At 36.8% G+C, this 8,243-nt stretch overlaps 1 long non-coding RNA gene across 2 annotated transcripts; it reads left to right on the top strand.

The window, feature by feature from the left end:
- The first annotated feature begins 403 nt into the window (after positions 1–403).
- LOC141621693 (uncharacterized) lies at positions 404–2,793 on the top strand. 2 transcript variants are annotated; one of them, XR_012532584.1, is made up of 3 exons: positions 404–586; positions 1,730–1,814; positions 2,534–2,793. It is a non-coding gene; the product is annotated as an uncharacterized LOC141621693 (long non-coding RNA). The 2 variants fall into 2 exon arrangements; XR_012532583.1 differs by having other exon boundaries at positions 1,727–1,814.
- The last annotated feature ends 5,450 nt before the right edge of the window (positions 2,794–8,243 follow it).

Here is an 8,243-nt window from a genome sequence, read left to right as displayed (position 1 = left end):
AATAGACCTAATGCAACATTTCGTGTGCAACACTTACGGTTTGTGTTGCAATTTTCAGTTAATTAAGCAACGCTTAATTTATAAATGTTGCTTTTACTTACATAGGGCAACACTTTAATATAAGTGTTGCAATGCATTACTTGAAGTGCAACGTTTTTATACAAATGTTGCATTTTGTCACAACACTTGTGCAACACTTATATCACATAAGTTATAAACCCTTTATAAAAATTTCATTTTTGTTGTTCAAAGCCGCTCAAAACATTTTCTTGAAAATTTTGTTTGTGCGCCACTTTTTATTTTTTGGAATCTCCCATCAATAATCAATATTATTATTCAATCTTTCAATTCCTTCCATCACGCGTCATTCAATTCATTTATTTGATACAGTAACGAAAACTCTTCGATATTCTTCGTCCTTTCTCATTCGACACTTCCATCACGCGTCATTCAATTCACGCTATCCCTTTTCTCTCTCCGTCAGCATCTCAGTCGAATGTGGAAACCCTCTTCAAATCCCTAGATCTGTTCGTATCTCGTCTCTTTTATCATCCCCGTCATTCCTCTACATTCAAATCCAACACTGGTGATTTTCTTTCCTATTTATTTGTTATTATTATTACTAAAACTGATTTGTATTGTTTCCATTTTTCTTATTGTTTTCAATCAATTAATTTGGCACAAATGGTGAATGTTCTGAAAATAAACACTAACAATTATTCGACCTCTTGATCTATTAACTATTACTCGGGTTTGTTGATCCTTAGGTGATATTGATCAATTCTTTATTTTTATTTTTATTTCGACTTCAGCCCCCACTAGGTTCATTTAGGGCTGAATCTATTGTGTGAGATGATCTGGGTTCATTTAGGGTTTTCAAATTATGTCTATTAATTTTGCTGTTGAACGCGGCAACAATCACAAGCAGAAGGTAACTTTTTTTTGTTAACCCATTCTTGTTAATTGTCTGTCTGTTTTTTGCATCTGAGGACGAAATTTAACAGCTAAATTAGGCTATAAATCCTAAACTTAAGTTATTTTATCATTTTGTTAGTTACCAATCTCAAAACATTGTTAAGCCAGCAACAATAGCTCATTTCCAAAAAAAACTTGTATAACACAGTTTGACATGTGAGACCGTCCCATTAACCATGTACCTAAAATGGATATGCTCTTCTGAATGTAACAAGCTTTAGGTGTCATTGTCTAGTCTTTTATTGTTAATGAACCGTGTTTGAGATCAACAAGCTTCAGATTGGTTGGGTTAATTATGTATTACCATGTGTAGTTAAGGGCTAATATAACACTTTCTCTAATTGTCCGATATGATACGATAGGACAAAACTCCTACACGATATTTTTTTTTGTTATTATCTCCCTAATACACGCAAGTGTATGTATGACTGTATGCATTATGATCAGAATGAAACTTAACAAGATGAAATCAATGATCCGACAAGTTCTGTAATATAGGCTGTTGTACTGATCCTCCATATTTTGGAGTGTGTACTAGAATGTCATTTGTGTTTTGTTGACTTGTGAAAAGGTTCCTGGCAAAGTGACAAGGATTTATTGCTTGTGTAAACATTGGCAGCAAAGTCACGAATGTTAGGCTTGTGAACTGTGCATGAAGAAAATGATGGACCTTGTGCAGTTGGACACCAGGTCAGATATATGTTCAGTGCAGTTGGACACCAGGCCAGTCAGTTGTTGATTTTGCGAATAGAAGGTAGCAACTCGAGGTCTTAGAGGATAGGCTAAGTTCTATGGTGCAGTCTCCCCTTGGCCCTTACTGATGCTTTGTCAAACCGAAGGTAAAGATATTGAATAGCTTCATATTTTATTGTCTATGACTATTAATTGATTCTTTTGTGGTATGTTGCGACCGTGACAATTATTCTTTTCTCATATTTTCATTTGAAAACCTTTGTGTTGGCCTTTGGAATAGCTAAAATGTAAAATTATATAAATGAACAAATAATTTACATCAAAAGGGGGCATATTCTGCCTCCTACAACAATACTGCAGTTAAGCTTCAACAAAACGAAATTTATCTTTTTTCAATCATGTTCCGCCATCTATTGTCCTTACTGTGCACCGGTTTATGAATGAATTGCAAGCATCTAATTTTCATCATCTTTTTAATTTGATCTGCTACACGAGCAGGCTTCTCCAATTGGTATTCCACTCAACTTCTATTCCTCTGGGGCCAGATCATTCTTTCCTGAAGCCTCGATCTCCTAGAATCTTTATTTGTGACACCAATGTCAGCTATTGAATTGTCAGGTACTGCTATAATTTTTTGTGATTACATACCTTAAGAATTGATTTACGGTTCTTATTCTATACCTTCAGCATACAGCTTGGATGTTTTGGCCCTTAAGCTGTTGATATTGTTTAGAACTTGGCTGTTAATTAGTTGTTCTTTAATGCATTGTTTATTATTTCGTGATAATTAAGTGTGACGTATCATCTATGCCTATTGAGCCTTTGAATCCTCAAATCTAATAATGTTATATTTTTTATGTTACAGGTTGCATTTGAGGTATTAACAATGATGACGGGTTGATTTTTTGTCCGGCTGGCAACATATATATGCTCACAATACAAGAATGAAGATTTATAATTAGTAGCTTTCAAATAGTCGTTAAGAATTATTATTTGTTCTTTTTAAACATTTGTTATATTTGTTTTAGTTAAATAATTGAACATTTGCGATCGAAGTTCTACTTTTGATCCTTTTTTGAAATGTAATTGACATATATTTTTGAGACTGAATCAATTGAATGCACAATTAGAGAGAATTACAATTGTTGCGTGCCTTACAAGTCCTTATGTCGTTGCACTTTATTAAGTGTTGTTTTTGAATAAATTAGTGTTGCATTTGTTTATTATAAGTGTTGTTTTGGGACGTAACGAGTGTTGTGTTTCCAAAATAAAAATGTTGCATTAATTTGATATAAGTGTTGCTTATCAACATGAAAAGTATTGCATTAGTTCAGGAAGTGTTGCTTTTTTTACATAAGAAATGTTGCATTAGAAGATAAAAAATGTTGCCTTTGCAATTGAAAAAGCGTTGCATAAACATGACCAATGCAACACTTTTCAAAAGTGTTGCTTCAGATTAAAAAGTGTTGCATTAAGCGTTGCAATGACCTAATGCAACAAGACCTGATGTAGCACTTGATTAAGTGTTGCATAAACTCTATTGCAACATTTATATGACATTATGCAACAATAGCAAAGTGTTGCTATATAATCTAAATGTAGTAGTGTTTGAATCTTTACAACATAATTAAACAAAAATAAACGGAGTATACAAAACCACATCAAAATCATTCATTTTTAAAATGAAAAAGAAGATCTTAAGGCAACATTTTAAGGTGGAATTTTGATTGGCGATAATACATGCCGTTACCAACGAAGAAAAATCAAGCCTTAAGCGCGAGAAGATTCTTAAGCCTCATTAGTCAACTAAACTAAGTCTTTAAACACGAAAAAATCAAAGCTTACGCATTAACATTAAGGTTTCAAAATTTTGGAACAAAATTTTCAAGTCAATATTTCAAACATATGACAAGAGCAATATTAATCGAACTATAGCCCTTGTTAAACAATCAACCGTTCATCAAACACCAAATCAACTCGTTGACTTAAGAACATATAACTTCGAATTCATAAAAAAAAAAAATTGGGCAAAAATTCGACATGAAAATTTTATACTTGACATCATAAATTGTGTAAGAAGATGATTAATATCATGATTCAAATAAAACATGCCATTAATTGACAAAATTGGAGGAATTAGTGTAGATTTAAACAAAATCAAATTGGAACAAATTAAGACCAATGAGAAAACCATTCACGTCATTTAATTAGCAATAATTAAGAGAATAAGATGGGGTAGAAAATTTAAGTCCAAACAATAACATCAACAATGGAGCCTTGGAAAAATTATAAATTTATTTTGGGTACTTTTGTTACGAGAAATGATGAAGAGAATGCAAAAATAAGGTAATAACACAATTTTTGCGAAAGTCACAGCCCAGAAACTAGCACTCGGTCGAGTGCCATTCCACTCGGTCGAGTGACTCACTTCCAGAAACTTGAAAGTTTCTGGAAATTGGTCCACTCGGTCGAGTAGTAGGGGTCACTCGGTCGAGTGACTTGTACTCGGTCGAGTACAAACTCGCACTCAGCTGGGTGCCTCTCTTTGGTTTGCAATTTCCGACTAAGAATTACTATGCTTATACTAGCGATTATTTTACTAACAATTACTACAAATCACATCCTACTATGGCATCAATGAAATTCAAACATATATGTACGGTATAAAATGTTAAAGAATGGGGCAAGTGCCCCTCACACACTAGCTCGTAATAACCACTTCAAAACATGTTATACACATTACTGTTTTCATCCAATTTTTCACATTTTAACATGCATCGAATGAACAATTAAATCATTCAAGAATCCTATCAACCATGCAAATTACGACTTTAAAACACATCATATCCCAAATACGCAACACTCCTACAAATAAATGCATTTCATATGTTATCATTTACCCAACGACCTCTATATTATGCAACATATGCAACAAAACTATAACACAAGCTAAATTCATGCAACATTTCAATTTACGTTTCCCGACTCATAATCACCCACGTAGTGACCAACCGAAACAATATGATCTAGTTTTGAAATGAGTGATCCTTCTCACCCAAAACTGACCTCCTATTGCGCTCAAGTCGGGTTCATTTTATTAGACACTCCTAGATTCATTTTGGTTCATTGGTTTAGGTTCCAAAATCGTCGCTCTGATACCACTTTGTAACACCTCCTTCTTATCCGGCCAAGGTAATTGGGAGATGTTACCTTCTCGGTTTCCCAAGGCGGTAAATCGGAGATACAATCAAGAAACATTTATTATAAATAAATAAGTTTAGTGATTACAAACCATAAACAAATGGACAAAGTGAACCAATCCCGATCATGTCGATCATGTCAACAAGCAAAACCTCTACTCAACCTGCTCCCCATATTATCGGAAATATTATGTGGATCGACACAAGCCACCTCGAAAATAGGTGACAATTACACAGACACACAAACGTAAGTTTCAATAAATAAATAAAGTGTGACACGACTCAAAGTATGTGAGTATGCAACATAACTATAACATGAACAAACCGCTATCCAATAACCACCATCACAGTACCGGGACACGCCCAGACATACCGACAACCGCACTGGTACCGGGACACGCCCAGACATACCAACACCTACACACACAGGTACCGGGACACGCACAGACGTACCGGGTCCAGAAGCCAATCGGATCCTCTGTCAGACGTCGCGTCTCAACCACACACGTCCCTCCAAACTCAAGCCATTAATGTGCACATCTTTCTTTGAGTGGGAAGTTCCAAGAGGCGACTCAAGCGTAAGACGGTCTCCCAACTGTCTTACGTCTCCAAAACAAGCAACAACAACAACATACCCTCCACACACACAAATACAACCAATACGTGAATTATAACCCAACATACCATAATTATCCTCTTAATGATGAAATTAACCACTAAACATGTTATAATGCAAATGCCCTAATTTATGTAAGACTAATTACAAAATAAACAACACCACATTATTGAACCCGAGTAGGATTAACCTACCTTTTAGCATACTCCATAAGCTAATCCTAGGCAACAAGAATCCATCTCATAAAATCGTCTCATCCTACAATAATCACATTACAGCTATCATAATACATCCTAATCTTTTATACAATATAAAACCCCTTATTATTACCCTCTAATTACCCATAAACACATACTAATTGCTAATTAATCAACCCAATTGAAAACCCCCAAAAGTTAGGGTTCATAAGACTAGAAAAGGGTAGATGTTAACTTACAAATCAAGAGGAAGGAAGGAGGAAGGTAAGCAATCCACTAAACCAAGCTTGAATTCCCTAATATGGTGTTTGTGAGGGTTTTAGAGAGAAGAGAGAAAGAGAGAGAGAGAGAGAGAGAGAGAGAGAGAGAGAGAGAGAGAGAGAGAGAGAGAGAGAGAGAGAGAGAGAGAGAGAGAGAGAGAGAGAGAGTAGAGAGATAAGGAGGAAGGTGGAAATGATTTTAGGGTTGGGGGGAAAGGGATAAATCCCGTGTTCTGAAAACAGCGGCACTCGATCGAGTGGCGAGTCCACTCGGTCGAGTGTCGCTCACTCTTTCGAGTGCGGGTCCACTCAGTCGAGTGATCTTCACTCGGTCGAGTGCGACACAGTTCTCAGCAATGACCAGTTTTATTAAAACAGTCATATCTCACTCGTTTCTTGGTCATTTAGGGCGTTTGACCTACCGTTGGATTCGTAAGAGAACAAGCTATCACCTCTAATTGTAATCACATCAATAAAAGGTCTAGATATCAACTTATGATAGTTTTAAGATGACCCTTCTATAAGCGGACATTATAACAACTCCACTTAGTCTAGTATTGGTTATACTCGGTCCACTCGGTTGAGTGAACGCCTAGAAACTACGAGGTATTACAATCCCCAACTTGGTCGAGTACCCACCCTACTCGGCCGAGTCATGCCAAAAACGAGTTGTAAACTATCGTTAACTTACTTAAGCATGCCTTTCTACGTATATAGATACACGATACTCTACTACCCTTTTACAAAAGCCAAGCAATAAACACATAACATGCTAAAAATCTAGCATATTCAACTACCCATTCCACTTTTCATAAACTACCATACTCAAACTCTTTCATCATCTCATCCAAAAACTTCACAAGTTTCACTAGCTACAAGCACCACACACATGACTTGAAGAATACAACAGTTCCCAAGACTGCCCCATGTGACCGGCTCGAGATTGTGAGGCCCTTAATGCGACTTTGGGACGTCTCCCAAATCTTTGCGGCAGCTCCAAACAACTCTCCCCGAGTTCATTTTATTTAGACTCCCTATGTTCATTAGGTTCATTAGTTTTAGGTTCCAGAATCGTCGCTGTGATACCACTTTGTGACACTCCCACATACCAAGGTGCCTTACCAGGACCACCCTAGCATGAGAGACCGTCACCATCTCGGTTTCCCGAGGCTAGTATATCAAAGTTACCATTCCAAAACAACCATTATAAAAGTATAAAGATTTAATGTTTACATGTTCCAAAATCCAAAACCAAAATACTGTCTGCTAGAACTGAACAACTGAAACTATGAAAGTAAATTTCATGACAGCGGAAGCTAGACTCGAGTGATGACTCCCCATCTCGTCCCCAAGCTAATAATAATCATCACCTGTCACAATTTTCTCACCATCCTCGAATGGATCACCACAGATTTTACAAAACAACAATGGGGTCAGTTTATTGCATAATCAAAATAAGACAAGTATGATAAGATAAACAGCTGATCATCATCCACTTCCAACTCCCAATCACATCATGTAACTAACTACACACTAAAGGGTGTAGCCCTGCCAGTGAAGGACCGCAGCCGTACCCACCAAATCCCCGCTTATCAACGAGCGATAACCTTATTCATTAATGTTAACATCCCCTCCTGTGGCGGGTTCCACAGAGGGCAAAACTAGGGCGTGAAGCCACTCCCGCAAGTGACTCCACTCAGTCAAGGACGTGCCCCACGAACATCACCAACAACCATCACAACAACCATCACAACACCACCACTAAACTCCAATCCAGCAACAACAGATAATCACAATATCAATTGTACAAAAAATCACAACAACATCTTAAATCAATTAAATAGTAAACCGAGTAGGGAAACCCTACCTTAGCACAAACTGCAATGAGATAGTCAAGCAAGCTAAAATGGCTCCTCTACGAAGTCTTCACCTAACAACAGTCACATAATACCTATTACGACATGCCAAAATCCCCCTTTTCCCCAAATCATAACTAGGGCAAAAACCCTAAAAGACAATCAATGGAACTTATGCAATCTGAGGCTTACCGACATAATCAACGCAAGGAAAGATGAACTAGACTCACGAGCAATCCACGCACTTGAGAGAGAGATTTGGAGAGGATTAGAGTTACGTTACATGCTGATGGTTTTGTTAAAATGATTAGGAATTGTAAATCTACGGTTATATAACTCTAATCCTTTCTAAATCAAACCGCGGAAATAAACCTTGTCAGACAGGATACTCGGTTGAGTTTAGAGTATACTCGGCTGAGTATCCTCTACTCGATCGAATAATCCCA

This window comes from Silene latifolia, chromosome X (genome assembly GCF_048544455.1).
Source record: "Silene latifolia isolate original U9 population chromosome X, ASM4854445v1, whole genome shotgun sequence".
NCBI lineage: Eukaryota > Viridiplantae > Streptophyta > Magnoliopsida > Caryophyllales > Caryophyllaceae > Silene > Silene latifolia.
The sequence above is the reverse complement of the archived record's forward strand: the minus strand, read 5'-3'. Positions and strand labels throughout refer to the sequence as shown.